Source organism: Hyperolius riggenbachi, chromosome 9, assembly GCF_040937935.1.
Source record: "Hyperolius riggenbachi isolate aHypRig1 chromosome 9, aHypRig1.pri, whole genome shotgun sequence".
Classification (NCBI taxonomy): Eukaryota; Metazoa; Chordata; class Amphibia; order Anura; family Hyperoliidae; genus Hyperolius; species Hyperolius riggenbachi.
The window spans coordinates 140,726,241-140,753,248 of record NC_090654.1 but is presented as its reverse complement, the minus strand read 5'-3'; the positions used below and the strand labels follow the sequence as shown (position 1 = coordinate 140,753,248).

Here is a 27,008-nt window from a genome sequence, read left to right as displayed (position 1 = left end):
TGTTAAGAGCAGCCAGGAGAGCTGGTCCAGTGTGACTCTCCGTTTTAAGACAAGACATGTCTAAGATGGCGTGACACCATCGTACCTGGCATGCAGCATAGGCTCTGGGGAGATGGGGCTGTGTAGCGGGAGAGGAGATGGCAGCACCACTAGAGTTGAACTGCCACTCAGCCAAGGAGGAGGAGGACAACAGCGAAGAGGATGTAGCAGGAGGAGTAGGAGAGGGGGTGGCAAGAGGCCTGCCTGCAAGTCGTGGAGGTGTCACTAGTTGGTCCGCTGCGCAGCCACGTACTCCCTGCTTGCCATCGTTCACCAGGTTGACCCAGTGGGCTGTGTAAGTAATGTAGCGGCCCTGACCGTGCTTGGCAGACCAGGCATCCGTGGTCAGGTGGACCCTTGACCCAAAGCTGTTCGCCAGAGATGACACCTCTGAACTTCACGGTACAGTTTGGGTATCGCTTTTCTAGAAAAATAAGTGCGGCCTGGTATCTTCCACTGTGATGTCCGAATGGCCACAAATTTACAGAAAGCCTCAGAGTCCACCAGCTTGTATGGTAATAGCTGGCGAGCTAATAGTTCCGCCACGCCAGCTGTCAGACGGCGGGCAAGGGGGTGACTGGCAGAAATTGGCTTCTTCCGCTCAAACATTTCCTTCACGGACACCTGGCTGCTGTGCGCAGAAACCGCTCAAGGGCAGAGGTGGAGTGGAGGAGGGTGGCTGTAAAGATGCAAGGGAGAAGGCGGCTGAAGATGCTGCACCTGAAGACGGAAGAGGAGAAGGAGGATGGCTTTTCTTTTGTGTGGTTTTGCTCAGGTGTTCTTCCCATTGCTGTTTGTGCCTTTTCTCCAGGTGCCTTCGTAAGGCACTTGTCTTCTACGTGAGTGTTGGCCTTTTCACAGCTCAAATTTTGGAGACAGAGAGAACAGATGGCTTTACTCTGATCTAAGGCAGACACATCAAAAAATTTCCACACCGCTGAGCCACCCTGGGGTGATGGCACTATGGTGGCCTCAGATTCAGCAGCTGACATTGAAGGGCATGTTGGCTGGCTGTCCATAACTGGCGATACATGGCGCCGGACACTGCCACCAGCTGTTTCTGAGGACGAGCTCCCCCTGCTTCTTTCAGCAACTCTTCCTACTCCTCTCTGACTCCCCCTCCAAACTGTCCCCCTGTTCATCTCTTCTATTGGGAACATACATGGCATCCATATAATCGTCATCATAATCATCCTGCCCAGCTTCGCTTTCCTCAGACACCTCCAAAACTGCTGCACCAACAGCAGGTACTTCATCATCATCATCCTCCTCCATTATGTCCATATTTTCACCTAACTCACACATATGAGGTGGTGTAACTGTCTTGCTTAGCGCCTTCATAATGTTGTAGCAGTAGTGGGTGTGAATCAGTGATTTCACCACCAAATAACTCCTGCGAAGTGTCAAATGCAGCGGATGTGGTGCTTGTAGTAGCGCTGGTGGCTGTGGGAGATGAGGTAATCTGTGTTAAATAGTCAACCACGTCCCGACAATTTTGGGAGGTGATGGCACGTGCCTTCTTCTGAGCACTGTACTTTGGGCCAGGGCCGCACGAAATCACATCAACACGACCACACACCTGCCAGGTGGCCTTCCTCTGGGTCTGCCGCTACCTCTTCCGCGACCTGGTTTGTCCGTTTTGTCCATATCGGGGGGGGGGAGGGGGATGAAGTGAAAGGTATGCACTGATTTGATTAATACAATGTGCAGTCATACAGGTGCAGCAGTTAACAGGTATGCATGGAGTGGTATATCACACTGCGTGCACTCACGTAGGTAGGTGGGTTCACTGAACCCAACAGCTAGGTAGGTATATACAGTAATGGGTAGTACAATGTGCAGCTGCCTATCACACACACAGGTACAGTAGTCACTGAATGTGCTGGGTCTGGGCTGGCAGTGGCACTGCACACAGTATGAATTACAAAATCTGTTGCCGCAATACAAGTGCAATAATGGATATTACACAATGTGCAGCTGACTGACACAGGTAGTCACTGACTGTCTGAATGTGCTGGGCCTGGCTGGCAGTGGCACTGCACACAGTATGAATTACAAAAGCTGTCGCCGCAACACAAGTGCAGTAATAATGGGTATTACACAATGTGCAGCTGATACAGTTAGTCACTGAATGTGGTAGGCCTGGCTGCCTGGCAGTAGTGTTGGGCGAACACCTGGATGTTCGGGTTCGGGAAAGTTCGCCGAACATGGCCGCAATGTTCGGCATGTTCGGGCCGAACCCCGAACTCCCCGAACATCCCGCTTTTGGGGGCCCTATGGGGTCGCAGGCATAAGGGGGGAGCATGCCCCGATCGCGGGGGGGGTCGGAAATTCCCCCCACCCCCTCCGCTAGCGCTCCCCCCTCTGCCCGCTTCCCCATTCAAAAGTTAGGAAGTGAAACTGTACCTGTGCGGCCGGTAGTGGGTGACTGGCAGTGGGCGGCACTATGGAGAGACTGAGGAGGAGGAGGAGTCCGGAGAGTGACGCGTTGAGGGAGGCCGGGCAGTGGGCGGATCAGCAGTAGTACCGTACTACTGCTGATCCGCCCACTGCCCGGCCTCCCTCAACGCGTCACTCTCCGGACTCCTCCTCCTCCTCAGTCTCTCCATAGTGCCGCCCACTGCCAGTCACCCACTACCGGCCGCACAGGTACAGTTTCACTTCCTAACTTTTGAATGGGGAAGCGGGCAGAGGGGGGAGCGCTAGCGGAGGGGGTGGGGGGAATTTCCGACCCCCCCCGCGATCGGGGCATGCTCCCCCCTTATGCCTGCGACCCCATAGGGGGCCAGTATTCGGGCGAACAGGGCCCTGTTCGTGCCGAACAGGGGCCCTGTTCGGCCAGGCAATGAGCCGTTCGGGCGAACCCGAACAGTTTGGCCGAACACCACCAGGTGTTCGGCCGAACGCGAACATCACCCGAACAGGGTGATGTTCTGCAGAACCCGAACAGTGGCGAACACTGTTCGCCCAACACTACCTGGCAGTGACACTGCACACAGTATGAATTACAAAAGCTGTCGCCGCAACACAAGTGCAGTAATAATGGGTATTACACAATGTGCAGCTGATACAGTTAGTCACTGTATGTGGTGGGCCTGGCTGGCAGTGGCACTGCACTCAATATGAATTACAAAAGCTGTCGCCGTAACACAAGTGCAGTAATAATGGGTATTACACAATGTGCAGCTGATACAGTTAGTCACTGTATGTGGTGGGCCTGGCTGGCAGTGGCACTACATACCGTATGAATTACAAAAGCTGTCGCCGCAACACAAGTGCAGTAATAATGGGTATTACACAATGTGCAGCTGATACAGTTAGTCACTGTATGTGGTGGGCCTGGCTGGCAGTGGAACTGCACACAGTATGAATTACAATAGCTGTTGCCGCAACACAAGTGCAGTAATAATGAGTATTACACAATGTGCAGCTGATACAGTTAGTCACTGTATGTGGTGGGCCAGGCTGGCAGTGGCACTGCCCACAGTATGAATTACAAAAGCTGTCGCCGCAACACAAGTGCAGTAATAATGGGTATTACACAATGTGCAGCTGATACAGTTAGTCACTGAATGTGGTGGGCCTGGCTGGCTGGCAGTGACCCTGCACACAGTAGGAATTACAAAAGCTGTTGCCGCAACACAAGTGCAGTAATAATGGGTATTACACAATGTGCAGCTGATACAGTTAGTCAATGAATGTGGTGGGCCTGGCTTCCTGGCAGTGATACTGCACACAGTATGAATTACAAAAGCTGTCGCCGCAACACAAGTGCAGTAATAATGGGTATTACACAATGTGCAGCTGATACAGTTAGTCACTGTATGTGGTGGGCCTGGCTGGCAGTGGCACTGCACTCAATATGAATTACAAAAGCTGTCGCCGTAACACAAGTGCAGTAATAATGGGTATTACACAATGTGCAGCTGATACAGATAGTCACTGTATGTGGTGGGCCTGGCTGGCAGTGGCACTACATACCGTATGAATTACAAAAGCTGTCGCCGCAACACAAGTGCAGTAATAATGGGTATTACACAATGTGCAGCTGATACAGTTAGTCACTGTATGTGGTGGGCCTGGCTGGCAGTAGAACTGCACACAGTATGAATTACAATAGCTGTTGCCGCAACACAAGTGCAGTAATAATGGGTATTACACAATGTGCAGCTGATACAGTTAGTCACTGTATGTGGTGGGCCAGGCTGGCAGTGGCACTGCCCACAGTATGAATTACAAAAGCTGTCGCCGCAACACAAGTGCAGTAATAATGGGTATTACACAATGTGCAGCTGATACAGTTAGTCACTGAATGTGGTGGGCCTGGCTGGCTGGCAGTGACCCTGCACACAGTAGGAATTACAAAAGCTGTTGCCGCAACACAAGTGCAGTAATAATGGGTATTACACAATGTGCAGCTGATACAGTTAGTCAATGAATGTGGTGGGCCTGGCTTCCTGGCAGTGATACTGCACACAGTATGAATTACAAAAGCTGTCGCCGCAACACAAGTGCAGTAATAATGGGTATTACACAATGTGCAGCTGATACAGTTAGTCACTGAATGTGATGGGCCTGGCTGGCAGTGGCACTGCATACAGTATGAATTACAAAAGCTGTCGCCGCAACACAAGTGCAGTAATAATGGGTATTACACAATGTGCAGCTGATACAGTTAGTCACTGTATGTGGTGGGCCTGGCTGGCAGTAGTGATGGGCGAACACCTGGATGTTCGGGTTCGGGAAAGTTCGCCGAACATGGCCGAGATGTTCGGCATGTTCGGGCCGAACCCCGAACTTTCCGAACATCCAGCTTTTGGGGGCCATATGGGGTCGCAGGCATAAGGGGGGAGCATGCCCCGATCGCGGGGGGGGTCGGAAATTCCCCCCACCCCCTCCGCTAGCGCTCCCCCCTCTGCCCGCTTCCCCATTCAAAAGTTTAAGCAAAGTACCTGTAGTGGATGGCCTGGCAGTGGGCGGCACTGTGGAGTGAAGAGGAGGAGTCCGGAGAGTGACGAGTTGAGGGAGGCCGGGCAGCGGGCGTGAGGTCAGAGAAAGGGCGGAAGTACCACAAGGGTACTTCCGCTGAACCGCCCGCTGCCCGGCCTCCCTCAACTCGTCACTCTCCGGACTCCTCCTCCTCACTCCACAGTGCCGCCCACTGCCAGGCCATCCACTACAGGTACTTTGCTTAAACTTTTGAATGGGGAAGCGGGCAGAGGGGGGAGCGCTAGCGGAGGGGGTGGGGGGAATTTCCGACCCCCCCCGCGATCGGGACATGCTCCCCCCTTATGCCTGCGACCCCATAGGGGGGCAGTATTCGGCCGAACAGGGCCCTGTTCGGCCGAACAGGGGCCCTGTTCGGCCCTGTTCGGCGGCCATTAGAAGTTCGGGGCGAACCCGAACTTAAAAGGCCGAACACCATCAGGTGTTCGGCCGAACGCGAACATCACCCGAACAGGGTGATGTTCTGCAGAACCCGAACAGTGGCGAACACTGTTCGCCCAACACTAGCTGGCAGTGGCACTGCACTCAGTATGAATTACAAAAGCTGTCGCCGCAACACAAGTGCAGTAATAATGGGTATTACACAATGTGCAGCTGATACAGTTAGTCACTGTATGTGGTGGGCCTGGCTGGCAGTGACACTGCACACAGTATGAATTACAAAAGCTGTCGCCGCAACACAAGTGCAGTAATAATGGGTATTACACAATGTGCAGCTGATACAGTTAGTCACTGTATGTGGTGGGCCTGGCTGGCAGTGGCACTGCACACAGTATGAATTACAATAGCTGTTGCCGCAACACAAGTGCAGTAATAATGGGTATTACACAATGTGCAGCTGATACAGTTAGTCACTGTATGTGGTGGGCCTGGCTGGCAGTGGCACTGCACACAGTATGAATTACAATAGCTGTTGCCGCAACACAAGTGCAGTAATAATGGGTATTACACAATGTGCAGCTGATACAGTTAGTCACTGTATGTGGTGGGCCTGGCTGGCAGTGGCACTGCCCACAGTATGAATTACAAAAGCTGTTGCCACAACACAAGTGCAGTAATAATGGGTATTACACAATGTGCAGCTAATACAGTTAGTCACTGAATGTGGTGGGCCTGGCTTCCTGGCAGTGATACTGCACAAAGTATGAATTACAAAAGCTGTCGCCGCAACAGAAGTGCAGTAATAATGGGTATTACACAATGTGCAGCTGATACAGTTAGTCACTGAATGTGGTGGGCCTGGCTGCCTGGCAGTGACACTGCACACAGTATGAATTACAATAGCTGTCGCCGCAACACAAGTGCTGTAATAATGGGTATTACACAATGTGCAGCTGATACAGTTAGTCACTGAATGTGGTGGGCCTGGCTGGCAGTGGCACTGCACTCAGTATGAATTACAAAAGCTGTCGCCGCAACACAAGTGCAGTAATAATGGGTATTACACAATGTGCAGCTGATACAGTTAGTCACTGAATGTGATAGGCCTGGCTGGCAGTGGCACTGCATACAGTATGAATTAGAAAAGCTGTTGCCGCAACACAAGTGCAGTAATAATGGGTATTACACAATGTGCAGCTGATACAGTTAGTCACTGTATGTGGTGGGACTGGCTGGCAGTGGCACTGCACACAGTATGAATTACAAAAGCTGTCGCCGCAACACAAGTGCAGTAATAATGGGTATTACACAATGTGCAGCTGATACAGTTAGTCACTGTATGTGGTGGGCCTGGCTGGCAGTGGCACTGTACACAGTATGAATTAGAAAAGCTGTCGCCGCAACACAAGTGCAGTAATAATGGGTATTACACAATGTGCAGCTGATACAGTTAGTCACTGTATGTGGTGGGCCTGGCTGGCAGTGGCACTGCACACAGTATGAATTACAATAGCTGTTGCCGCAACACAAGTGCAGTAATAATGGGTATTACACAATGTGCAGCTGATACAGTTAGTCACTGTATGTGGTGGGCCTGGCTGGCAGTGGCACTGCCCACAGTATGAATTACAATAGCTGTCGCCGCAACACAAGTGCAGTAATAATGGGTACTAGCCAACCCGCGTCGTAGCATACGCCGCATCTATCTATCTAATAGAGTACGTGCCTCAACCTTGAAGCAAGAAGAAGTAGGCTTTCCATGAGAAAATGTATGCGTGCTCAAACACCAAGTTTAACCCTAGCAAGTCTGGCTTTGCAAATCCGGCCTAATTGGCTATTCATGAGGCAATGCTCATGCAAATATGCATTTGCTTTCGCATGCCAAATTATGCAGGGTCCAAAAACCAATACCGCAAAGCGATCGCCCTGCGAGTATTAGTTCATGCTACATTAGCACTATCCAGGAGCGCCACGGGGAGGATTCCGAATGCCCCCATACAACCAGGGGACTGCGGGGTCCCAGGCTCTCTTACTGCCTGGGAACCACAGCGGCACCCCGGAGGGGGAGGCTGGGTGGCGCAGCTGCACCCCCCCAAGTGTGGTCAGCACCGGGGAGAGCCATCCGCACCCACCTCCCAATATTAAAAACAGGCACTTACCTTAACGTCCATTGCGTTCTGCAACATGCACATTAACTTGGGGGCACCACATGAGAAAGGAGTGAAGCATGGGTCACCCCGAGCTTTAGCGCTCAGGGCTGGCTCACATACAACACTCCGGGGTGGGGGGAGGACCAGGCCTGGCCCTAGACTATTTGCCGCCTGAGGCAAACTTTGAAGAAATCGCCGCTGCGCCCCCCCCCCCCCCCCGTGGGTGCGGGGCGGCCGCCCGAGCTGGAGGGGATAGCGGGCAGGAAGGGGGTATTGGGGCTAGCGGCGGGGAGGGGGGTCGGACCGCCGGTCGGACCGCCCCCTCCCTCGCCTGGGTCCCCCGTCCTCCGCTCCCCTCCAGCTTGTTATGCGCGCTGGCTGGCTGGCTGCAGCTGTAAGAGGCAACGGGCGGGGATCACTCACCTCTTCCTCGTTCAGCCTGCGCTCCACTGACGTCACTTCCTGCTACGCCGCAGGAAGTGACGTCAGTGGAGCGCACGTTGGAACGAGGAAGAGGTGAGTGATCCCCGCCCGTTGCCTCTTACAGCCGCAGCCAGCCAGCCAGCGCGCATAACAAGCTGGAGGGGAGCGGAGGACGGGGGACCCAGGCGAGGGAGGGGGGGGTCCGACCCCCCTCCCCGCCGCTAGGCCCAATACCCCCTTCCTGCCCGCTATTCTCTCCAGCTCGGGCGGCACTCCACACCCACGGACGGGCGGGTGCCGCCCCCTCAGAAGCGCCGCCTGAGGCAAATGTTTCACCCCGCCTCATGGGCGGGCCGGCCCTGGGGAGGACAGGCACAGACAACTCACTCCAGGGCTCACACCAACAGAGCAAGCCATCCACCACCTGCCTCCAAAGGATACAACTGCAAAAAATGCTTTCCATGAGAAAAATTTTGCGTGCTCAAACACCAAGTTTCACCCTAGCAAGTCTGGCTTTCCAAATCTGGCCTAATTGGCTATTCATGAGGCAATGCTCATGCAAATATGCATTTGCTTTCGCATGCCAAACTATGCAGGGTCAAAAAACCAATACTGCAAAGTGCTCTCTCGCTGCCTGGGAACCACAGCGCCCCCCCCCCCCCCAAGCGTGGTGTATGTGAGCCAGCCCTGAGCTCTAAAGCTCGGGGTGACCCATGCTTCTCTCCTTTCTCATGTGGTGCCCCCAAATTAATGCGCATGTAGCAGAACGCAATGGACGTTAAGGTAAGTGCCTGTTTTTAATATTGGGAGGTGGGTGCAGACGGCTCTCCCCGGCGCTGGCCACACTTGGGGGGGGGGGTCGTCCACGCCACCCAGCCTCCCCCTCCGGGGTGCCGCTGTGGTTTCCAGGCAGTGAGAGAGCCTGGGACCCTGCGGTCCCCCCAGTTGTATAAAAAGAGGGCATCGGGAATCCTCCCCGTGGCGCTCCTGGAGGCCTGGAGCACACCAAAAACTGCTAGCAGATCCGCAAAATGCTAGCAGATTTTGAAACGCTTTTTCTTATTTTTCTGTAGCATTTCACCCAGCATTTTGCGGTTTTGTAAAGCGTTTTTGGTGTAGTAGAGTTCAAATATTGTTACAGTAAAGCTGTTACTGAACAGCTTCTGTAACAAAAACGCCTGCAAAACCGCTCTGAACTGCCGTTTTTCAGAGCGGTTTGCATTTTTCCTATACTTTACATTGGAGGCAGAAACGCCTCCGCAATCCAAAAAATGCCTCACCTCGGGAGTATGCGTTTTAGCAAAACGCCTCCCACTCTGGTGTGCACCAGCCCATTGAAATACATTACCCAAGCGTATCCGCAGCCGCAAGTGGATCGCAAAACGCTGCCAAACCGCTCTGGTGTGCACTAAGCCGGATAGTGCTAATGTAGCATGTAGCATGGTGACTGCTTTGTGGTATTGGTTTGTGCATGCATTTGCATGAGCATTGCCTCATGAATAGCCAATTAGGCCAGATTTGCAATATCAGACTTGCTAGGGTAAGGCCTCTTTTCCATGGACTGTGAATAGGAAGTGAAATGGCTCTCAAACTCTCACAACTGCTCACTGCTGCCTGGTAACTGCTCGCTGCTGCCTGGTAACTGCTCGCTGCTGCCTGGTAACTGCTTGCTGCTGCCTGGTAACTGCTTGCTGCTGCCTGGTAACTGCTTGCTGCTGCCTGGTAACTGCTTGCTGCTGCCTGGTAACTGCTTGCTGCTGCCTGGTAACTGCTTGTTGCTGCCTGGTAACTGCTTGTTGCTGCCTGGTATCTGCTCACTGCTGCCTGGTAACTGCTTGCTGCTGCCTTGTAACTGCTTGTTGCTGCCTGGTATCTGCTCACTGCTGCCTGGTAACTGCTTGCTGCTGCCTGGTAACTGCTTGTTGCTGCCTGGTATCTGCTCACTGCTGCCTGATAACTGCTTGCTGCTGCCTGGTAACTGCTTGTTGCTGCCTGGTATCTGCTCACTGCTGCCTGGTAACTGCTTGCTGAGCACACAGCTCAACAGTCTGTGGAAAAGAGGCCTTAAACTTGGTGTTTGAGCACGCATACATTTTCTCATGCAAAGTACTTCTTCTTCTTGTTTGAAGGTTGAGGCACTTAGTCTATTATATATATAGATTACACAATGTGCAGCCATGCCCGTTTCTAGCCCCGTGCGGGGCGTGCCACCGCCCGGGGCGCTGTTGGGAGGGGGCGCTGTAATGGAGGGGGGAAGCACTGTAGCCGCAGGGAGGGCAGCCCGACCTCTCCCTCCCTCTCCCGGGCCGCCCTCCGTGCTCCCCCCTCAGATGTATAGTGAGCAGCAGCAGCCAGGGAGGAAGTGCTGTAAACAACATACCTCCCTGGCTCCAAGCGCTGCTCTCTCGCCGCCGGTCTTCTTCTCTCTGCATACACGCTTATACACACGCTGCTTCCTGTTTAGCCGGAAGCAGCGTATGTATACGCGTGTAGGCAGATGGGAGAAGACCGGCAACGAGAGAGCAGCGCTTGGAGCCAGGGAGGTATGTTGTTTACAGCGCTTCCTCCCTGGCTGCTGCTGCTCACTATACATCTGAGGGGGGAGCACGGAAGGCGGCCCGGGAGAGGGAGGGAGAGGTCGAGCTGCCCTCCCTGTGGCTACGGTGCTTCCCCCCTCCATTATGGGGGACAGCTACCTATCTAACCTATCCTGGGGGGCACCTACCTAATCTACACTGGGGGGCAGCTACCTATCTAACCTATCCTGGGGGGCACCTACCTAATCTAACCTACGCTGGGGGGCAGCTACCTATCTAACCTATCCTGGGGGGCATCTACCTAATCTAACCTATGCTGGGGGGCAGCTACCTATCTAACCTATCCTGTGGGGCACCTACCTAATCTAACCTACGCTGGGGGGCAGCTACCTATCTAACATATCCTGGGGGGGCAGCTACCTATCTAACCTATCCTGGGGGGGCACCTACCTAATCTAACCTACACTGGGGGGCAGCTACCTATCTAACCAACACTGGGGGGCAGCTACCTATCCTGGGGGGCACCTACCTCATCTAACCTATGCTGGGGGGCAGCTACCTAATCTAACCTATACTGGGGGGCACTTACCTAATCTAACCTACACTGGGGGGCAACTACCTATCTAACCTATACTGGGGGGCACCTACCTAATCTAACCTACACTGGGGGGCAGCTACCTATCTAACCTACACTGGGGGGCAGCTACCTATCTAACCTATACTGGGGGGCACCTACCTAATCTAACCTATGCTAGGGGGCAGCTACCTATCTAACCTATACTGGGGGGCACCTGTCTAATCTAGCCTATACTGGAAGGGGGGGGGCAGCTACCTAATCTAACCTATACTGGGGGGCACCTACCTATCTAACGTATACTGAGGGGAACCTACCTATCTAACCTATACTGGGGGGCAGCTACCTATCTAACCTATACTGGGGGCAGCTACTTATCTAACCTATACTTGGGGCATTTATCTAACCTGTATTGGGGGCACCTACCTACCTAGCTAGCCTATACAGGTGACAACTATACTGGCTACCTATATTGGAGACACCTACCTAAATGACCTATACTGGGGGCACCTACCTATCTAACCTATGCTGGGGGCAACTATTCTGGCTACCTATATTAGAGGCACCCACCTAGCTAACCTGTACTGGGGCACCTACCTATCTAACTTATACCGGGGGCGCCTGCCTATCTAACCTATACTGGGGGCAACTATACTGGCTACCTATACTGGAGGCACCTACCTGGCTAACCTATAGCGGGGGCAACTATACTGGCTCACCTATGCCTGGCTACCTATACTGGGGTACCTATTCTTGGCTACCTATACTGGGGGGACCTATACTAAGTGAAACTAGACCTGGCTAACCTATACTGCGGGCACCCATACCTTGCTACGGGGGGGGGGGCGCAATTTTTACACCCTCGCCCTGGGTGCATTTTAGCCTAGAAACTGCACTGTGTGCAGCTGATACAGTTAGTCACTGAATGTGGTGGGCCTGGCTGGCTGGCAGTGACACTGCACACAGTATGAATTACAAAAACTGTCGCCGCAACACAAGTGCAGTAATAATGGGTATATCACACTGCGCAGCTGATACAGTTAGTCACTGAATGTGGTGGGCCTGTCTGGCTGGCACTGACACTGCACACAGTATGAATTACAAAAGCTGTTGCCAAAACACAAGTGCAGTAATAATGGGTATTACACAATGTGCAGCTGATACAGTTAGTCTCTGAATGTGGTGGGCCTGGCTTCCTGGCAGTGATACTGCACACAGTATGAATTACAAAGGCTGTCACTGCAACACTAGTGCAGTAATAATGGGTATTACACAATGTGCAGCTGATACAGTTAGTCACTGTATGTGGTGGGCCTGGCTGGCAGTGGCACTGCACACAGTATGAATTACAAAAGCTGTCGCCGCAACACAAGTGCAGTAATAATGGGTATTACACAATGTGCAGCTGATACAGTTAGTCACTGAATGTGGTGGGCCTGGCTGGCAGTGACACTGCACACAGTATGAATTACAAAAGCTGTCGCCGCAACACAAGTGCAGTAATAATGGGTATTACACAATGTGCAGCTGACTGACACAGGTAGTCAGTGTCACTAGTCACTTCTCACTGTCTGATTGTGCTGGGCCTGGGTTGGCACAAACACAGTATGAATTATCAAGGCTGTCTATAATGCAGCACAAAAAAAAAATCACAAGAACAGGATTAGCTCTCAAAAGAGCTGTTGTGAGATGCTATTATAGCAATAAGAATCAGCCAGGAGCAAGCTAACAAGCCAAGAACCTAACTAATCTTTCCCCAGGAGAAACAGTCTGCAGCACCTTGCCCTACTCTCACTATAGCAGGCACACGAGTGAGTGTAATGGCCGGCGAAGCCTGCCTTATATACAGGGGGGAGTGGCTCCAGGACTGAGTGTAGCCTGATTGGCTACAATGTGCCTGCTGACTGGGATGTACAGGGTCAAAGTTGACCCTAATAGAGCATTATGGGGCAAATCAAACTCCGGGAAAGTTTGCCTTTGCTTGCGGAGGTGAACCACCCAAAGTTCGCCTGGAACCGTTCGCCGGCGAACCGTTCGGCTCATCTCTACTGAACACACGCCTTCTGTGTTATGGTTCTAAGAGCACTTCACTGTTGCTAACATGATGTATTCTGGACAATTCAATGTTTTTGTTGTTTGTTCCTTGGCAGCACGTCTATTAAATTATTGGCACCTTACAATCAACCTATTGGTTTCTTGCCAGTGATCATCTTATCGCTATAAGCACTTGGCACTTTCCATATCTGTCATTAGGGGGGTAGCTCTTGCACTTTGCACCTTTGCTATATCACAGTCCTAAAGATAGAGCTTGCACTATTACACTTTCTATTACTGGGTCCCATCGCTTAGATTGTTTTATGATTCAGATTTGTTGTTCTCAACTGCCCATCTTGAGGTAACACATTTCCACTGACCAGGGCCGCCATCAGAAATTTTGGGGCCCCTCACACATCATCAGGCCTAGCCCCCCTCTCTCTGGGCCCACCCACTGGTTGCTATGCCCGCCCACTAGCCACCCCACCCCTGTGTCCATGCGCAAGGTGCGCTGCGACGAAAAATGTGCATGACTTCGACACAGGTGGTGCCCCAGTATAGGTAGCCTGGTATAGTTGCCCCCAGTATAGGTAGCCTGGTATGGGTGGTGCACCAGTATAGGTTGGCCAGGTACAAGTGCCCCCAGTATAGGTAGCAAGCTATAGGCGCCCCTGTGTAAGTAGCCAAGTATAGGTGGTGCCCCAGTATAGGTAGCCAGGTACAGGTGGTGCCCTCAGTAAAGGTAGCCAAGTATAGGTGGTGCCCCAGTATAGGTAGCCAGGTATAGGTGGTGCCCCAGTATAAGTATCTAGGTAGAGGTGGTTCCAGCCCCAGCATAGGTAGCCAGTTATAGGTGGTGGCACAGTATAAAAAGTCCACTGTAGCAGGCTCACTCATCTACTCCCCACGTTCAAGCACTGATGTCACTATTCTCTTAGTGCTGAAATGCGGTGTGCTGCTTAGTGAGTGTAACGATTGTGGAACTTTCTCCGTGATCAGCGCACAACGCGTGCGCTGACACGGCGGAGATCCTCCACAAGCGTATAATTTGCAGGAACCCAGCAAAAGGTGCTACGCACCCGTAGAGGGAAATTCCCGTCGGCAGATGGCGCTGAGGAGTGCAGAGGAACCAATCCTCTGTACCTCCACAAATGCCAGACAGGAATTGTACGAGGCGCAGAACGCAATCACAAGGGAAGCGATTGCGATTGAGAACGAGCAAAGGGACAGGTTGTATGTTTTTACGCCAATCTAGTCGCCACCCCGCGACAGCGCACACACAACAGCAGATACGAAACAGAAACGCAACCGCAATAAAGGCGATTGCCAAAAGTGACACAAGGCAGATCAGAACAGAATACGAGGATAGCAAAGGCACAGCAAATCATACAATGAGGAGATACGGAAAATAACAAACGCTAACTGAACGCGAACACCGCACTCATTCGCAACAGTGCACGCGTGCATGCGTGGTCTCCATGTGATAAGCACAATAAAGACAAGCACGCCTAACTAACCATCGACAGACAAACATGTAACAGAGGACACGAGCGCTTGCTTAACGGTTACCTCACCGAGCCTCCAGCAAGCGTTCGTAGCAGACAAGACAGACACACGAAAACAGGGACAAGCGAGAGATAGGATCCACAGCACTAGCGAAAGTGGCTAGCGCGATCCAGGAAGACAGAACAGAAGGATCCACAGTACTAGCGCAGGATGCTAGTGCGATCCAGGTACAAAGTAGCAGAACAGAAGGATCCACAGCATGAGCGCTAGGCGAGTGCGATCCAGGCAGACAGAGTAGCAGAACAGAAGGATCCACAGCACTAGTGCAGGATGCTAGTGCGATCCAGGAAGACAGAACAGAAGGATCCACAGCACTAGCGGAAAGTGGCTAGCGCGATCCAAGGAGACAGAACAGAAGGATCCACAGCGCTAGCGCAAGATGCTAGTGCGATCCAAGTGAAACAGATCAGAAGAGATAGCTGGTAGCAACCACTGCACCAGCTATACTCCAAGAACAGAGATCAGAACGATTTCCTGTCGACCACCGCTGGGACAGGACAATCGCAACAGGACAAACAAAACAGATAAGCAATCCTAACTGCACTAGGGGAACCTGCCTAGCGCAGTTTCAGAAATTACTCTAAGCTGAACTTGAAACAAAGAGTAAGGCTAACACTCCTCCAGGAGTGTTTCACAGGAAGGAATCCTTATGACCAGCCAAGAATTGTGGGAAATACATAGTACTTATAGTACACACCTCCAATGAATGTGGCCAGGCAATTTGCATGACAACGCATGCAAATTCCTCAGCAAGCACAAGCTGCAAAACTGACAGAAGCTCTCCTTTCCAGAGTCCTGCAGCATGCAAACCTAAACAATGGTCAAAAAGCTGCCTGCCTGCACAGGCAGCTGAGCAGAACATTACAGTGAGCCTCCAGCCCGCATCCATCACATGCGGCCCTTCCATCGCTGTGGAGGGGCCCAGGGCCCCTCACTGCAGTCTCAGTTGTCCCCTCCTGATGGCTGCCCTACCACTGACCATGTCACAGCAAACTTAACAAGACATTTCATTAGTAATTGTAGCAGGTAGAAAGAGGGGGGATCTATTTATTTTTATTCTTATATTATTACCTGCTGACACAGGTTTGTTAAGTAAGAGCATTTTGCCCTTAGTTGTAATGGGCGCTGCTGTGTGGGTAGGCAGGGCTGATGGCTGAGGGAAGGTTGCTAAGCAACCAGACACGCAAGCAGGGGAGCCGTTAGGGAAGATATAACGGCTCTCTGAGGGGTTGAGTTGGCAGTTGGAGCGGACAGGGGAATGGGAAGGCTGCAGCAGGCACAGCTGAGGAGAAGCAGGCCAGACACTGCGACAGCTGACATTTTGGGAGAAAATTACTGCGCCATGATGATTCTTCAATCCTCTATAAGATAAGCCAGCCATCAGTCAATCAAAGCTGACAGGAAGGGAGGAAGCGGAGAGAGATTTTGGCAGATGCAAAAGAGCCAGGCAGGTGTATAACCAGTAGCTGATGATACAGAGGTGCTGAGAAGATGTTTACAAATCTGACACGTATGAAATATGATTAATATGGTGATAAATCAGCGTGTGACAAGAAAGATGCTTGAACATTTTGACTACAGTGAATTGGCTATGGTGATGTCCCTAACTGCTGAAGTATAGTGCTGGTGAGGCTGAGAATTGAGACTGACAATCCCTAATTTCTATGATTATCATTTTTATTGTTATTTTCATAAGTTTTCCTGAACTTTTGCGGGAATGGGAAGAAAGTTTTTTTTTTTATGAAAGTCCAAAAACTGCTTATCACCTATGTACTATGTATGGGACTATGAAATAGTGATTTTGAGAAGAAAGTGTATCTGCTTAATGAAATAATCCAGTGCCCTGTCCGCTAAAGGCCTGTTATTTACCCTCATAGCCAACTGACTTTTAAAATATAAAGTGCAAAGAGCATTTTTTTTTTTTTTTGTTTTTTTAGTGTGGTACAGTGCAAAGTTATTTTTATTAAATACTTACCTTTGGGAAGAGTCGTCCAGCTGGGTTCCTGTAAAAGAAAGGAGAAATGATTAATATGTCAATTTACCAGTAATATTGAAAGATTTCAAAGAAGTACCTGTTAATAGACTGTTTTTCTAGCAATAGACTGATCCTGCAAAAAAACAGAAGAGATTACATACAGGAGCGACAGAATTTGAGATTTACAAAGAAACTGTTTTTATTTTTATTTTTCTGTTTCTTTTTGCAAGCATATTGAGTAGTTTTGCTCATAAGAATGTGACGGAGTCATTTTTTTTTTCTTTATTTAATTCTAGTAACCCTATTAATTTACTAAGAATTTTAGTAATTCACTAACCAATTTTTTTTTTTTTATTATTTATCAACTTATTAACCAACCACTTTATTGACCTTTAACCATGTAATTGATACATTTATTATTCTGGTTTTTCCTAGGAAACGGTCTGATCTATTGAATAAGTAAAATAGCCAGAATAATTGATCAGACTGAGAGCAAAAAGCAAGAGTACAATATTTACTATTGAGTTATGAAAGATTTTGCTGATCAGCAAACGTAGAGTGTAAATTGCTCTACATCTGCCTTCTCGGTGAAGCATTAAACCGAAATTATTTTGGTACTCAGGGTTTTTGGGAACCCAAATAGGGTCTATTTATCAATAGGGTTGGGTGGATACTCTCAGCAAATACTTACCGGGTGGAAAGGTTTTGTGTTATTGTTAACCAGTTGTTTTCCTTCTAGCTTCCGGAAGTGTCCTATAGGAAGAAGACCAGAAGATATTAAGAAGACTGTGATATTAGATTGTGTTGTGTGTAATTCTCATTGGTTATATGGAGTAGAATCTGTATTTTTATTTTTTTTTGATAAACTTTTTGAATTTTACAACCTGCATTGGTGTTTGTGGAATTCTCCTTCAGTTGGCGGTTTGAAACCGTTTACATAATTTTGGCGTAGTCGGCAGGATGGAGGCGGAGTTACAGTCAGAGGGCCAAGGCCCCACTCCAGGAACCAGTGTCGCTGCGGGGGAAAGATCCCACTTAACACCCTCTGTTTATCAGATGACACCTGTTGGGCTTCTGGCCGCCTATTTACCTAAATTTAATGGCCATAATATGTTGCTAAGAGATTGGATTGAACGGATTCATAGGGCTTGATTCACAAAGCGGTGCTAACTGTTAGCACGCCTGTGAAAACCCCCTTAGCACGTCTAAACAAGCTTTTCGCGCATAAAACTTTACGTGCGCAAAACTTTATGCGCGTAAAACTTTACGCGCGTCCTGCACAGAGCGCAGGGCGCTCTGCGCGAAGTGCCCATTAAAGCCTATGGGACTTAGCGCGCGTAAAACTTTGCGCACGTAAACCGTTGCGCGTGCAAAGTTAGCGCGCGATCTGTTTGAGAAATCCGGTGCTAACCTACTTAGCACCCTGGTTAGCGCGTCTAAAGACTTTAGACGTGCTAAGTAGGTTAGCACCGCTTTGTGAATCAAGCCCCTAGTCTGTTAAGGCTTATAAAGTTCCCGTTGAAATTCAACGAGAAATAGCCATCCTAGCTTTGGAGGGGGATGCACGCAAGACTGATGTGTTTGTACATTGGACGGCCATAAGGGAGAACAACTCCAGGAACCGGTTTCGTAGTTTGAGGAATGGGGAGACGGTCGAATTTGATGTTGTAGAAGGAACTAAAGGTACAGAGGCTGCTAATGTAACTGGTCCTGGTGGTACTCCAGTTCAAGGCAGTAGGTATGTGAAGCGTTTGAGACCCCGCAGGCATTGTGCGATAGATCTTGATTACTATCAGGAGAAGTCTCTGTTGTATCAGAAACTGGGAGAAGCAAGGTATCCTGAACCACCCGCACTGCACAAAGAGTTTAAACGGAGGTGTGATCCAGTTTCATCTGATACTCAATCCGGTAAGGTGAGGGAACCTAGAGATACCGGAGACAAAAAAGATAAGCAAATTCAGGATAAGCCAGTTATTTATGCACAAAGGGAAACTGCAAAAGACTCAAGTACACAGAAAATTGAAACAGGTGAACTGAGAAAAGAAACAGATACTATTTCAAGGATGAACTGAGAAGATTACTGGAATCTAATGCCTAAACCTCAACGACACAGACGTAGTCGAAAAAGATATGGTTTATCCAAAACCCCTCGGCTTATCAAATAACTCATAGATGCTGAGTACTCTGAACAATCTATCAAGGAGGAAGATCTCGATTACCTGGTCAGGACCTCTCTAGATGACCAAATAAGTAGAGTAGAAACAGGGCCTGAATTGGAGCCTACCATTGTTTCTCCAAGTGAGATCCATTATGAAGTAAAGTGGCCTGAGTCTGATATTAGCCGTAAAGAAGAAGAGGTGTTAATACCACAGAAAACTGCAGTTCAAATTCAAAATGGGGATAGTAGTTCTGAATTGAGTGAAAAAGCTCTGACATTTAATAAAGAAGAATCTGAAAGTTTAGAACCACAGCCTCAATGATACAGGAGGAAAAGGAAAGGACAGTGTTGGATGGAAACGCTTCAGGTGATGAATGAGCAGTTACAGGAAGCTTATTTGAAGATGCAATTGTCTGATGCTTTAGCAGACAATCCATCCTTCAAGATGGATATGGTTGTCTTTTAGCGATAATATATCGTTTTACCAAGTTTGCAGAATTGCAGTTTGGTGTTCTAACAGAAAGGAAAAGTTAGATAAGTGCCCTCTTATTCAAGTGGGTGATGAAGTTTTACTGCGACGCAAGGTAGTGCATCAAGGAGGAAAAATGTTGTCGGTATGGCAACCAGAGCCATGGATAGTTACTAAACGACTCTTTTAGGACATTCCAGTGTTTGAAATTCAGCGAAAAGATGGAACCAGAAAAATTGAGCATATCCATCGCTCCTTGCTGACGTTACATAAGCCTCGTGCAGAATATGCTACTGATTCACAAAAGGATAAGGAGACAGCTCTATGTGAAATTGGTATGCCTCAGCTGGAGGAAATTGCGGAAGTATTGTGGGCTCCCCCAAGGAATGCATGGTGTTCTACCCCAGGGATTTTTGCTGATGACTGTAGCTTTGTCTCCTGGCCCAATGCCGATTATGATTCTCCAGAGAGAATCACAAATTTTGAACAAGAGGAGGTGGACGCTGTTTTGACTGGGGAGAATTCCATAGACATCGATGAGGTGGTGGTGGAAAATTTAGAATGCTTTAGAAAATCTACTCAAACTAACCAAGGACAATTACCTGACAGGTATATGCAAGAAGAATTCCTTTGGTATTGATGTATGATTTTAGTATTGTAGAGGACTACAATGTTCAAAGAAGGGGGGGATTGTAGCAGGTAGAAAGAGGGGGGATCTATTTATTTTTATTCTTATATTATTACCTGGCCAGCAGCTTTAAATAGAGGTGCTGCTGACACAGGTTTGTTAAGTAAGAGCATTTTGCCCTTAGTTTTAATGGGCGCTGCTGTGTGGGTAGGCAGGGCTGATGGCTGAGGGAAGGTTGCTAAACAACCAGACACGCAAGCAGTGAAGCGGTTAGGGAAGATATAACGGCTCTCTGAGGGGTTGAGTTGGCAGTTGGAGCGGACAGGGGAATGGGAAGGATTTAGCAGGCACAGCTGAGGAGAAGCAGGCCAGACACTGCGACATCTGACATTTTGGGAGAAAATTACTGCGCCATGATGATTCTTCAATCCTCCATAAAATAAGCCAGCCATCAGTCAATCAAAGCTGGCAGGAAGGGAGGAAGCGGAGAGAGATTTTGGCAGATGCAAAAGAGCCAGGCAGGTGTATAACCGGTAGCTGATGATACAGAGGTGCTGAGAAGATGTTTACAAATCTGACACGTATGAAATATGATTAATATGGTGATAAATCAGCGTGTGACAAGAAAGATGCTTGAACATTTTGACTACAGTGAATTGGCTATGGTGATGTCCCTAACTGCTGAAGTATAGTGCTGGTGAGGCTGAGAATTGAGACTGACAATCCCTAATTTCTATGATTATCATTTTTATTGTTATTTTCATAAGTTTTCCTGAACTTTTGCGGGAATGGGAAGAAAGGTTTTTTTTTATGAAAGTCCAAAAACTGCCTATCACCTATGTACTATGATTGGGAGTATGAAATAGTGATTTTGAGAAGAAAGTGTATCTGCTTAATGAAATAATCCAGTGCCCTGTCCGCTAAAGGCCTGTTATTTACCCTCATAGCCAACTGACTTTTAAAATATAAAGTGCAAAGAGCATTTTGGTTTTTTTTTTGTTTTTTTAGTGTGGTACAGTGCAAAGTTATTTTTTATTAAATACTTACCTTTGGGAAGAGTCGTCCAGCTGGGTTCCTGTAAAAGAAAGGAGAAATGATTAATATGTCAATTTACCAGTAATATTGAAAGATTTCAAAGAAGTACCTGTTAATAGACTGTTTTTCTAGCAATAGACTGATCCTGCAAAAGAACAGAAGAGATTACATACAGGAGCGACAGAATTTGAGATTTACAAAGAAACTGTTTTTATTTTTATTTTTCTGTTTCTTTTTGCAAGCATATTGAGTAGTTTTGTTCATAAGAATGTGACGGAGTCATTTTTTTTTCTTTATTTAATTCTAGTAACCTTATTAATTTACTAAGAATTTTAGTAATTCACTAACCAATTTTTTTTTTTATTATTATTTATCATTAACTTATTAACCAACTACTTTATTAACCTTTAACCATCTAATTGATACATGTATTATTCTGGTTTTTCCTAGGAAACGGTCTGATCTATTGAATAAGTAAAATAGCCAGAATAATTGATCAGACTAAGAGCAAAAAGCAAGAGTACAATATTTACTATTGAGTTATGAAAGATTTTGCTGATCAGCAAACGTAGAGTGTAAATTGCTCTATATCTGCCTTCTCAGTGAAGAATTAAACTGAAATTATTTTGGTACTCAGGGTTTTTGGGAACCCAAATAGGGTCTATTTCACATTAGGGAGGGTGGATATGCTCAGCAAATACTTGCCGGGTGGAAAGGTTTTGTGTTATTGTTAACCAGTTGTTTTCATTCTAGCTTCCGGAAGTGTCCTATAGGAAGAAGACCAGAAGATATTAAGAAGACTGTGATACTAGATTGTGTTGTGTGTAATTCTCATTGGTTATATGGAGTAGAATCTGTATTTTTATTTTTTTTAATAAACTTTTTGAATTTTACAACCTGCATTGGTGTTTGTGGAATTCTCCTTCAGTTGGCGGTTTGAAACCGTTTACAGTAATCCCTTTGGTCAGTGTTTTATGTGCTTTCACAATTAATATATTTGTAAATTATGTTACCAATGCAGCCACGGCAGATTCTTATTTAGGCAGAGTTGGTGCACCTTTTTGCAATTTAGTTTTTGCACTTTCTGTGTTGTCCACAATTTTTTTGACTGCTTGATTTCTGACATCTGCTCATTGATTGCTTACTTTGTGGAAGCACATATCCATTATCCAGATCACATTGATTTCAGTATTATAACGGGAGAAATGGCAGTGCATCCTTAGACCAGGCAGCATCTTAATGACTACTAACAGAGGCATGCATAGCCCTCTAGAGGTAACATACACACTTGTATTCAAAGCAGATGCTACAGTTATGCACTAAAAGCCAAAACCTCTGACAGAAGTGGAGTGAAAACATAAATATTAAATGGGAGCTGCTAGCCATAAGGTAAACATTTACATTACATTACGTTTTTTTAGACAGCAGAGAGAGGTGGAAGCGCTTCCCAAAGTTGCTCCTCTCATACTGCAACATTCGTCCCTTCCTGATATAAAGCCTTTTAGGTAGTCTTTTTCCACTTAATTTAATCTCTACCCTTACTATTCATCCACAGAGGTCTTTTTTATTCCTAGAAGTTTTGTTTCCATATGGGATATGTTTACTACAGTATTCATTTGTGAATAATTTTAAAAGTTTGCCATTTCCCTACAGTGTCCTTCCTTTGTAGTATTGTGGGATACCAGTCCACCAAACTTGGTGCATGCCTGAGTTGATTGAACTTTGCTTTTCTAAAATTCATTGTTTTAGTTGTTCAGCTGCTCACAACCTATTAATCACCAGATCAAATGTTATCATGTTGTCATCACTATTCCCCTAATGTTCTTGAAAATGCATATTTGATACATTATCTGGGCTATTTGAAATGATTAAATCCAGTAGCACATTCCCACTAGTTGGTTCAGTTACCATTTCAGCCAAGTAACTGTTTTGTAATGCTCCCAAAAATCTGCCACTTTTACCAGGATAAGTAGCTTCAATATCCCAATCAATGTCTGGATAGTTGAATTCACCAATAGCTATGACCTCACTTTTACTTGCAGCTGCTTCAATTTGCTAGTAGTTGCAGTTAGTTCTTCAGCATCATGGGTATGTGGAGACCTATAGCATACCTCAATAAGAAATAGGCCACAGTTAATTCTGCCATGAATATTTATCTACGGTAATTGGACTCCACATCTTCACAATCTTCATCCAGTTCATCTTTTATGGCAGATTTAATAGATTTTTTAATGAGCTTGCATGCGCTCACTGGCTCCAGCCTGCTGATCACCAGACATCTAACTGCTAAACAGTAACCAGCACAACTGCCATCTTTGTGTTTACTATTTACCTGCATCAGTGTTTTACTACAGCTAACATCTAGAAATATGCCTGAAGAAGGGGACTAGATCCCAGAAAGCTTGCATTATTTAACTTTATCAGTTAGCCATTAAAAGGTATTACTTTTACAAGACTTTGTTTTTTTCTACCTACATCTTTGATTTTTTAACAAAGAGACAACCCCCTCCGCCTTTTCTCCCTGCTCTATCCTTCATAAACACATTGTATCCCACTAAATTTGCTATCTAATCCTGGCTCTCATCCATCCATGTCTTCATTATTTCCACAAAGTAATAGCCTTTGTTGGTCAAAACAAACTCTAGTTCATCCATCTTTTTTGCAAGGCTCCTAGCATTGGTTACTATGCACTTTATATTTTTACCACAAAACTTTCTGATTTTTGTTATATATAATGGGCTACACAAAGGTTTAACTACCTCCTTACTCTTTACACTGCTCCCATCCCCCTCTTCCTCCCCTATAATGCTAGGTTCCCAATGTCTATTTATCTTAACTTGTCCACATATTGAGACTATACCCTCCCGCTTCCCCCTAGACCCTAGTTTAAAATCTCCTCCAACCATTTAATCATTATCTCCCAAGGCAGCTGCACCCTCCCCATTTAGGCGCAGCCTATCCCTACTGTAGAATCTGTAGCTGACTTCAAAGTCTGCCCAGTTCTCTAGGAACCCACACCCCTCCTCCCTGCACCAATTTCTCAGCCACTTATTTAACTCCCTGAGCTCCCTCTGTGCGTGGCACTGGTAGTACTCCAGAAAACACCACCTTGGAGGTCCTTGCTTTAAGTTTATCACCTAATACCAAAAAATAATTTTGAGGTCCTTCTATCTCTCACTAAAGGTGGCCACACACGATACAATAAAATGATCCGATTTTACAGTAATTCGATAAAAACGATTGTATCTCTCGAAAAAAATAAAAGCTTTTTTTTCATTCGACTGAAAAATCCGATCGGATTTCCTGTTTTTTTTTTTTTTTAAATCGATCCGGAATGCCAGATATTTCTCTTCAATTTCTACTAAAGATTGTGTGGTGTGTGTTGGATTGTTAATTTATTAATATACAAACCCCAGCAATTTTCTCTGAGTTTCCAATCATTTTTATCATAATTAATATATAAAGTCAGCGCAGGTCTAAAGTAATACAGCTTTCGTCATTTTCTGGTATACAGGATCTTCGAACAAAAAGGTAAAGAAGCAAGGCTTACCAGATTCCAACAACCCACATTATAAGGTTGTAAACGAGTTTGATAGATGGTCTGCAGAACTTTCAAATGGTGTCGTTTCACCAGCGATGTTGCACACCACAGATTCCTCCGGAATATATTAGATATCCTGAGGTCGCAGAGACTCGCCAAAGAGGAGTCCAGTAGGATAGTGACATGAAAGAGATGTACGGCACATCTAAGTGTAAACCGTCTTTATTACATAACAAGTAAAACAATTTAAAAACAAGGATAAAAGAAACTCACATACGGGGCCCGTGCACTGGGAACCCCGAAAAAGTAGCGCGCATAAAATGGTCAATAGAAGACCTCAAATAAAATGGTGCCGCCTGTCGCCTTCCCACAGGGAAGACATAGGGAAGGCGACAGGCGGCACCATTTTATTTGAGGTCTTCTACTGGCCATTTTATGCGCGCTACTTTTTCGGGGTTCCCAGTGCACGGGCCCCGTATGTGAGTTTCTTTTATCCTTGTTTTTAAATTGTTTTACTTGTTATGTAATAAAGACGGTTCACACTTAGATGTGCCGTACATCTCTTTCATGTCACTATCCTACTGGACTCCTCTTTGGCGAGTCTCTGCGACCTCAGGATATCTAATATATTCCGGAGGAATCTGTGGTGTGCAACATCGCTGGTGAAACGACACCATTTGAAAGTTCTGCGAACCATCTATCAAACTCGTTTACAACCTTATAATGTGGGTTTTTGGAATCTGGTAAGCCTTGCTTCTTTACCTTTTTGTTCGAAGATCCTGTATACCAGAAAATGACGAAAGCTGTATTACTATAGACCTGCGCTGACTTTATATATTCATTGCTTGTGTGGACTTTTGGACATTGTCCTTCTCGGCTGCGGTCGCCTTCTGCCTTGGCGCTGACACTTGTTGTTTATTTTTGTTTATTTTTATCATAATTGAGGAAAAAATTGAACATATGTGTGTGGTACATTGGTCATATTTTTGAAATGTTACAATCAGTCAGAAAAATTTATTGCAATTCTTAAATTGAACAGATATTTAAAAAATTGTATGGTGTGTGGCCACCTTAACGCTGTAATTGGTACCAATGTGTACTATGGCTGCCAGGTCTTCTCCAGTCCCTCCCAATAATCCATAATTCATCCCAATACCTAATTTATTAAGAAAATCTCCAAATGAGGAGAGAACCTGAAGTCCCAATAGCTATCTAAGCTTTTCTTGCCTTCCAGCCAGGGGTCACCTCAGCGTGACAAGGCGGCGAAGAGATTATAGAAATAAAATGAGGAAGGCTGTTAGCTATTTTCTCTGTGTGGTACTGGCAAAGAGTGAGAAGTAGAAATTAGAGTTTGGAGTATAGTGATCAACACAAGGTCATAGAGAGATGACGCTCCATAAAATAGCAGCTCATGGCCTGTAATGGTAGAGCTACACTTTTTAGATCAATGAGAGCAGTAGTGCTGAAACGCCAACGCAGCTACGAAAATGTCATTTCGTAGGGTGAAGAGCAATGTCATCTCTCCCAGTTTTTTGGAAGAGGTACAACTCTAAGCATCACAATCTGTACAAATCAGCTGGCTGTTCTTATGTATTGTTACCTGCTGGGTGCTAACTGTTATTATCAAATATCTATATGGAATATTTTCTATTTTATTTAATCAACAAAATATGTAAAAATGTAAAACCTTATGCTTTCTATTTCTTTAAAAGAATGTGAATGTATAACTTGAATATGCTAAATCGCATGCATGAAATAGAGGGGCGGTGAGAAGGGTGCAGGATAAAGCTGAAATCATTGTTTTTTGGCAATGATTACAAAAATATAGTTTTACAAGTAAATATAGGTTTAAATTATGGGCGCATAATTATGGGCTATATGGGCACATAAATGGCAGATGAAATTCAATATTGAAAAATGTCAAGTCATGCATTTTGGTCGTACCAATGGTTTAGCACCATACAAAATAAATGGGATACAGTTAAAGCGGACCCAAACCAAACATTTTTTTAATTAAAAATATTTAGTTGCACCACTCTGACACATACAAAGATAAATAAACACTCCTTCAAGGCTATGATCATTTCAGTGCATGCTTTTCACCCTTCTCTTTTCATTACTAGGGTTATACAGGTGGAGGCCATTAGCAATTCCTCCATTGCCAGACACCTCCTACTCCACCAGTTTGCCGGAAAAATCCCGGCAATTTGAAAGGAAGGGAGGGGTTCCTCCAATAAATGTAAAATATTTTATATTTGTCATCATGCAGCTGAAAAAAGGCTGCTATTTATTATTATAATTTAGAAAATAGATGTTATTTCTGAAATCTTGTATTTTTAATTTGGGTCCACTTTAAGGACATCAGACTTGGAGAAGGACTTAGGAGTACTAATTGACAACAAGTTAAATAATCGTACTCAATGCCAAGCCGCTGCATCTAAAGCAAACAGAATTTTGGGATGCATTAAAAGGGAAATAAAAACTTGAGATG

The 27,008-nt window shown here is 46.7% G+C and overlaps 2 long non-coding RNA genes across 2 annotated transcripts; one reads left to right on the top strand and one right to left on the bottom strand.

The window, feature by feature from the left end:
• Positions 1-16,686: 16,686 nt before the first annotated feature.
• LOC137531758 (uncharacterized) lies at positions 16,687-17,525 on the bottom strand. Its single transcript, XR_011023733.1, has 3 exons — positions 17,378-17,525; positions 16,784-16,819; positions 16,687-16,714 (listed from the first exon to the last, which is right to left on the bottom strand). It is a non-coding gene; the product is annotated as an uncharacterized lncRNA (long non-coding RNA).
• Positions 17,526-20,256: 2,731 nt separating this feature from the next.
• Positions 20,257-21,876, top strand: LOC137531757 (uncharacterized). The gene is made up of 2 exons (XR_011023732.1): positions 20,257-20,638; positions 21,730-21,876. It is a non-coding gene; the product is annotated as an uncharacterized lncRNA (long non-coding RNA).
• Positions 21,877-27,008: the final 5,132 nt, after the last annotated feature.